Source organism: Octodon degus, unplaced genomic scaffold (assembly GCF_000260255.1).
Source record: "Octodon degus isolate 3935 unplaced genomic scaffold, OctDeg1.0 scaffold00129, whole genome shotgun sequence".
NCBI classification, from domain to species: Eukaryota; Metazoa; Chordata; class Mammalia; order Rodentia; family Octodontidae; genus Octodon; species Octodon degus.
Genome location: NW_004524705.1, coordinates 209,897 through 217,531, shown reverse-complemented (window position 1 = coordinate 217,531; position 7,635 = coordinate 209,897). Strand labels below are relative to the sequence as shown.

At 44.4% G+C, this 7,635-nt stretch overlaps 1 pseudogene; it reads left to right on the top strand.

The window, feature by feature from the left end:
- The window catches only part of LOC101569395, a 26,557-nt pseudogene extending 24,574 nt beyond the window's left edge, over positions 1 to 1,983 (top strand).
- The last annotated feature ends 5,652 nt before the right edge of the window (positions 1,984 to 7,635 follow it).

Below are 7,635 nucleotides of genomic sequence, written 5' to 3'. Positions count from 1 at the left end.
CCATACTTCTGCCTAGTGAGAATTCTGCAACCTATTCCATGTCAAGATTCAACAAAAAATGCTAAAACCAGATTCCAGTCACATCTTGTAAGGAAAACAAATGAGTAACAGGTCTTATATGAATTATACAGACAATGGTTGACAAATTCAGAATATTTGTTTATTACAGAAACTTCAGATCTATTAAAGAAATGATTTATCATGTAGGTTGGTAACACAGAACTGATGGGTTCAAATCAAGTGGGTTCCAGGCAAGGCTGTGAAGCAGGTGAATGAGCTAAAGGAGAGGGACAATAAGGCCCTGAGTTCCTAGAATATTGGCGTCTTACAGCGCTACTCTGAAGCAATTAAACTGAACCCCACAACCATGTGCTCTGTAGTAATCATTCTGTGGCCTGTGCCAAGAAAGGATACTACCAGAAGGCTTATGAGGATGACTGCAAAACTGTTGAACTGAAGCCTGACTGGGGCAAGGGCTATTTGAGAAAAGTATACACTCTTGAGTTCTTAAACAAATATGAAAAAACCAAATGAACCCATGAGGAGGGGTTTAAAACAGGAAGCAAGTAACTCTCAACTCGAAGAAGGTTTACAGAATATGGAGGACCTGTTGGCAGAGAGGAAATTCATGAACCCTTTCAACATGCCCAATCTGTATCAGAAACTAGAGAATGATCCCACGACAAGGACACCGCTCAGCGGCCCCATCTACCAAGAGCTGATTGAGCTACTATGAAGAAACAAGCCATCTGACTTGGGCATGAAACAAGACCCTCGGATTATGACAACACTCAGTATCCTGCTTGGGGTTGATCTGGGTAGCATGGATGAGGAGGAAGAGGCTGCAACTCCTCCTCCTCCTCCCAAAAAGGAGACCAAACCAGAGCCCAGGGAAGAGAATCTTCCAAGGAACAAGAAGCAGTCACTAAAAGAGAAAGAGCTGGGGAATGATGCCTACAAGAAGAAAGATTTTGACACAGCACTAAAGCGTTATGACAGAGCCCAGGACCTGGACCCCACCAACATGACATACATTACCAATCAAACAGTGGTATGCCTTGACAAGAGTGACCATAAAAATGCCGGGGGCTTTGTGAGAAGGCCATTGAAGTGGGGAGAGAAAACCAAGAAGACTATTGACAGATTGCCAAAGCTTATGCTCGAATTGGCAATTCTTACTTCAAAGAGGAAAAGTATAAGGATGCCATCCACTTCTACAGTAAGTCTTTGGCAGAACACCAAACTCCAGATGTACTGAAGAAGCGCCAGCAGGCAGAGAAAATCCTGAAGGAGCAAGAGCGGCTGGTCTACATCAACCCTGACCTGGCTTTGGAGGAAAAGAACAAGGGCAATGAGTGTTTTCAGAAAGGAGACTATTCTCAGGCCATGAAGCACTATATAGAAGCCATTAAGCAGAACCCATGAGATGCCAAACTGTGCAGCAATCGAGCTGCCTGCTATACCAAGCTCCTGGAATTCCAGCTGGTGATCAAGGACTAACTAAAGAGTGCATCCAGCTGGAGCCGACCTTCATCAAGGGTTACACCTGGAAAGCCACTGCACTGGAGGCCAAGAAGGACTGCACGAAGGCCATGGATGTGTACCAGAAGGCCCTGGACCTGGACACCGGCTGTAAGGAGGCTGCTGACGGCTACCAGCGCTGTACGATGGCTCAGTACAACAGGCACAGCAACCCTGAGGATGTGAAGCGACAGGCCATGGCTGATGCGGAGGTGCAGATAATGAGTGGCCCAGCCATGCGGCTCGTCCTGGAGCAGACGCACGAGGACCCGCAGGCGTGCAGCGAACACTTAGAGAACCCTGTAATAGGGGCCGGGAGATGGCTCAGTGGAATAAGTGCTTTGCTGGCAAGCGCAAGGGTCTGAGTTCAACCCATGGTTCAAAAAACAAACAAACAAACAAAAAAAAAAACCCTGTAATATCCAGGAGCTGATGGATGTGGGTCCGATCGCAATTCCGTGATGACTTGCTCATCTCTTCCCTTCGCCCTCCCATGTGGAAGGCTGCTGGGCTGGCGAGGAGCAGCACAGCAGAGGGAGAAAGGAGAGCCGGTCTTTACGTTTACACATGCCTACCTGGAGACACAGACTCCTACAGCCGCCTCCCCAGCACACGCATGCGCTCCTCACCGCTGCCCTCGAGTGTTGTGTCTCCTTCCCCGTGCCCTGGCTTGTCTCAGCTGCTCCCCAAGGCTGGTTACCTTTTATTTGAGGTGGTGGGCAATATGGGGAGGGGAGGGTCTTCTGCCCGACCCGCGGTCCCAGCTGTCTTCATATTGTGATTGCCGCGTCCTCACCTTCAAATAAGCCGGTTGCATGTGGTCATAAAAAAAAAGAAATTCTACTGTACTAGTTCTATAATAGAATCCAAAACAAGTTTCAATGATTAAGTATTAAAACTGTTAACCATAAAAAGACTGAAATACTTCTAAGGTTTTGTGGAATTGAAAATGTGTTGTGTTTGCTAAAACTGGCTTCACAACACTTTTCTCTACTGCAATATATTTACTATTATTTATCTTGTACATTGAGATTCCAATGAATATTTTAAAAGACTGACTCAGTATTAAAAATAGGAAGCTAGGGCCAGCCAGATAGCTTAGCAGACTAATATGTCTTCTTAGGCAGAGTGCTGTGGCCTGGGGTTCAATCCCCGATGCGCGGTGCTGGCCCCGCCCCTGGGGCGCCCTGAGGCGGCGATTAAGACTGGGCATGGTGGCGCGCACCTGTAATCCCAGCTGTTAGGAGGCTGAACACAGGCGGATCACTACGAGTCCGATCTGTGTAGCAGGACCCTGTAGACCTGCAGTAACACTCATTGCTTTTGATAAGGCCACGTAGAGACATAAGAGGCCTTACAGACCTGATTCAGAAAGTGGTAAAATAAAAAAAATTCATTTAGACCCTGTCCTAAGTTCATAAAAAGAGAAAAGTATGATGAACCTTGAATTTCCGAGATGCTAACTTAAAGGACTCATTGTCCTTAATTCCTCTCAAGTCCACCACTCATTCTGCACATATGCATCCCACCATTGCTGCCACTCTCTGAAGCAGCTCTACACGCCGTCGTCGTTCACGAATGCCTCTAGCTGTGTTGCCCTGATGATGCAAAATGTGTGCTTTACTTTGGGGAAGAATCACAAGTTGTCCTGTCCTAAATTCATAAAAAAAGAGAAATTCATTAAAAAGTAAATGGATTTTATGCTTTAAAAATGTGAGGTTTTTATTTACTTTAAATAAGTTCTTAAATATCCAACATACAATGTAGAATGGGAAGAAACTTTGACAAGGAAAGAGAAACAGGATTGAGGCAATGGAGAAAAGAAGAAGGGAAAAGCAAAAAGAATAGATAGATAGATAGATAGATAGATAGATAGATAGATAGAGTATTAATTTCTTAGTTCTTTGAAAAGAAAGGTGCACTAAAATTGTTGGAACAATTAAATGCTGGTATCTTGAATGCTGAGTAACTAAAGATAACAACACATAATGCATTAGCCACTGTTACCCTCCTGTCGTTGTTCTTTAGTTCGTTTCTTCTTTAAAATAAAATCATAGAAAATGTAAAAAAAATGCTTGAGATTTTTAAGGATGAGATGAAAACTATGCTCGTTAAAAAATAGATAACAAAAAACAGATAAGAAATCATACAAAAGAACCAACTGCTGATTATTATGCATAGAAATGATGTCTAATTAATTTGTCATTATTAATATAAATAGTAACTGGGGGTAAGCGTTTAGCTTGCTGAGGGTCTCAGGACATTTTGGTGATATAATTAAAGCTTGGACATGGGTCTTATGAAGTTTCCTCCAATGCGTTTCTCCAAAAAGCTTGAATCAAAGGCACGCAAACAGTAATATGGGGCTGAAGTAACACGATGATAGGAAATTACTAGCTGAGATAAATTTGGCCAGGAAAAATTAGGGGACTTCATGAGACTATAGATAGATTTAAAAATGCAGCTTCTCCACGATTTGAAGTCCACACACTGGAAAACAACTTGAGGAAGAAAGGAAAAGAGGAGGCAGATCCCAGGGACGATCTGCTGGGAAAACTGGAGCCTGCACAAAAATGGAAGAAGCACAGTATCATTCTGAAAAGGAAAGTCACAGTCTCCACTTTCTCCTCAGTCCCTGGCTTGTGGCTCATGAGAAAGGAAGATGGAAACTACAAAGCTCCAGAGTGGGCAGGCCACTCCAGAGGGAGCAGTGGGATTGGCCGGCTGGTCCTGTGCACCAGTGATGGGGCCGCAGAGACTGCATCTTCTTTGTGTAGCTCCATTTTAACAGAAACCACTTAAGTTCACTTAAATTGCAGATGGACTCACTCCCCCACACCCTCCTCTGTAATTAACCACAAAGCCACTGAGAAAAACAAGATATAAAAAGAAAACAAACAGAACAGCCTAAGAAATAGAGTAAATGTTAAACCGCAATTTCCTGTGATCAGCAGGTGGGTCGCAGTGTCTGGAGAATGCAAACGTTGTAACAATTGTGTGACAATTCTGCAAAATTCCTCTGAATGTGGCAACCTGATTGCTATGGATACCTGAAAAGTATCCAATTGAATAGTGAAGTTCAAGTCAATACTGCTATTTTATGAGTCCTGACTTGAGGGTCTAGGATGTTAATTTCTGGCCTGCTCACAATAAAAGCTTTCTTGTTTCTATGTTCTTGATCTCTCTCTCTCTCTCTCTCTCTCTCTCTCTCTCTCTCTCTCTCTCTCTCTCTCTTTTGTGGAACGGGGGATTGAACTCAGGCCCTTGTGCTTGCCAGGGAAATGCTTATTCCACTGAGCCATCTCCCTGGCCTGTCTTGGTCTCTTTTGTGGAGGTGTATTTTTACTCTCTGTTATCTGCCAAAACACCATGAAAGCCAGTGAGTGACTCCAGTCCAAGTGACCATTTTTTCCCCAGGAGAGGGCATGTGGTCAGATGCCATTCTAGAGAGAGATCAACGGAACTGGGACTCAGAGCAGCCATGGCTTGCCTTCATTTCAAGGCTCTCAGCATTAAGCTCCAACAGTGACGGGTGAGGAGTAACTGTGGGGGACTCCTATGGCCAGGGAGCTGTGGTCAGGCCCACAAGGGATGCTTGGACATTGCAAACTAAATGTTGCAGGTCCCTCCTCTTGTCATGGTCTGAATTTTGTTTCTTTTTTTATGTATTTAGTACAGGGTCTACAAGGTCTCACTACACAGATTGGACTTGTAGTGACTTTTCTGTTTTTAGCCTCCCAAGTGCTGGGATTACAGGCACTTGCCACCACACCCAGTCTCATTTGCCATCTCAGCTTGCCTGGGGTTAAGGCCAGCACAGCAGGCCAGGGATCGAACCCCTAGCCTCTGTGTCTGCCTAAGCAGGCAGTTTAATCTACTGAGCTACCTGGCCAGACCTTCATGGCCTGAATTTTCATGGATTTGAATGTCCCAGAACTGACATTCCATCCTAATCCACTGCCTGCTTGCTGGTGACTCTCTGCCTCCTTTGTGTCCCAGTGGGAGCAGGGGCACATGGTGGGCTTGTCACTGCCACAAATCTGTTGGTCTGGAAAATGGCCACAGGCTCAAAACCAGAGAGACTTCTTCTTCCTTCCATTCTGTCTTCTTTCCCAGTTTCCTGTGGCTTAGATAATTTTTATTTTTCCTTCAGCCTTGTTTCTTACAACTCTGGGTGGTCCTGTCCATCACTGAGTCCTGCACACACAGAGGTGCCCACTTGTCCTAGTTCCTTTTTTCTTATTGTGGAGATAAAATTCTCAGCAATCTAAGATGAAGGAAGAAAGAGTTACTTAGGTCACAGGATGTAGGTGTTGTAGTCTATAATCAGCTGCCTGTAAAGCAGAGTGGTGTCATTGAGGGGTAATCTTTCACAGTGACTGGAAGACAGCAGAAACAGCAAGACAGGAGCAGAGAGAGATATATAAATGTCTTCCTGTGTCTTATATTGTACTCAGGCTGCTCAGCCTAGGACAGGTGTAGCACTCTCACCTTTAATCTCAGCACTGGACCCAGAATCAAACCCTAGAAGCCTCCCCCATGATTGCATGGAACCTGAAGGAGACATTTGGATGCAAGTCATAGCACCACTGCGTGAACTTCTCAGAGGCTCAGGGACCAGCTTCCCTTTCCACAGCCACCTCAGGGACCGTCTTTCCCATGTCACTGTCCTAGGGGCAACTGAAGTGTGGCTGTTCTGACTTCAGACATCCATAATCACAGAGTCTTAGCAACAAACCTTTTCTCAAAATGAGTCTTGATTAAACCACTTCTAAATATGGCAGAGAAGTGGGAGATTGTGTGGAAGTGAGTCAACTGTACAGGGAAACATGACCAGTCACAGCCAGGACTCATGCACAGAATAGCTTCCAAGCCCTGCACCCATCTTCAATTCTGCTGGCCTGAGATCAAGAAGGTTTTTGATAGGATGGCCTAGATTTGCCACCACACTAGGGGTAAAAATGATGGGAGTCATTGGCTTTGTGGCCGCTGCCTTCTTTCTCTCAGTAGCTTGGTCTGCATTCAGGGTGGATATTCTTGTCCCAGAGTCATCTTGTAGAACATTTCTTTTCAGAAAACTACTTCAGCCTTCGCCCTAATCTTACCTTTAATAAATATAAAACCTCTATTTTCTTCGTTTGTCTTGTCCAAGTCTTTGAATAAGATAACAATTTGAAAGGGGCCCCTGTGGCCCTCTCACTTAACAGCAGGACTGCAGTTGATTTTTTATGCAAACGTAGACCTCTATGAGGAAGGAGACACTTTCAGAGAAAGACTACACTGTTTGGCAACTGATCATAAACACAGTCTTTGCTTGTGCTGGTGCTGTTGGTCTGATATTCACTGCTGGATCTGGGGCCCCTAATTCTAGGCTTACTTTCTGTTTGCAGACTTAGAACTTGGAAGGAATTGATTCAACTCACAAGGTCACACTTAACCTGAGGCCAAAGCAACAGGGACAACATAAGAGAAAATTGCCAGCCGACACATCTGAAGAACTTGGGCACACATGTGCTATATAACATGCTGTATAACACAATATATAACAAACTGAACTCAACTGTGCCTTACAAATCAGTTTTACCTTGATCTATGTCTATTTTGCTTTTTCCTGGGGAGTTGTCTCAGTTTTATCTCATTGCTGAGATAAAACACTCAACATCCAAAGTTAAAGGAGGACAGGTTTACTTAGGCCACAGATGCTAGAGTTTCAGTCCATAACCAACCGTCTCCAAGGCAGGGAGGGTGGCAGAGGGGCGCAGGTAATGGTGGCCAGAAGGCAGTAAAGTGATAAACAAGGAGAAGAACATCCCTTTTCTTCCCTTATATTATATGATGGCTTTCCACCCACCTTCGGGCAGTGTAGTACTAACACCCTAATCTCAGCATGAGCCAATGAACAAATCACAAACTCCAAATGCAGCACCTCTGAAAGGCTTGCCCCCATGAGGATTTAGGGTGACATCCATAACAAACCACAACAGGAGGCAAGTTTTATTGAATATATGCAAATCAATGTGTGGTGGTGATCTATGTGTCACTTCAAACTAAAACAATGAAGGCCAGATTCATAGACAATCTCAAAAATGTAGAAAATTATTTTAAAAATTCAAA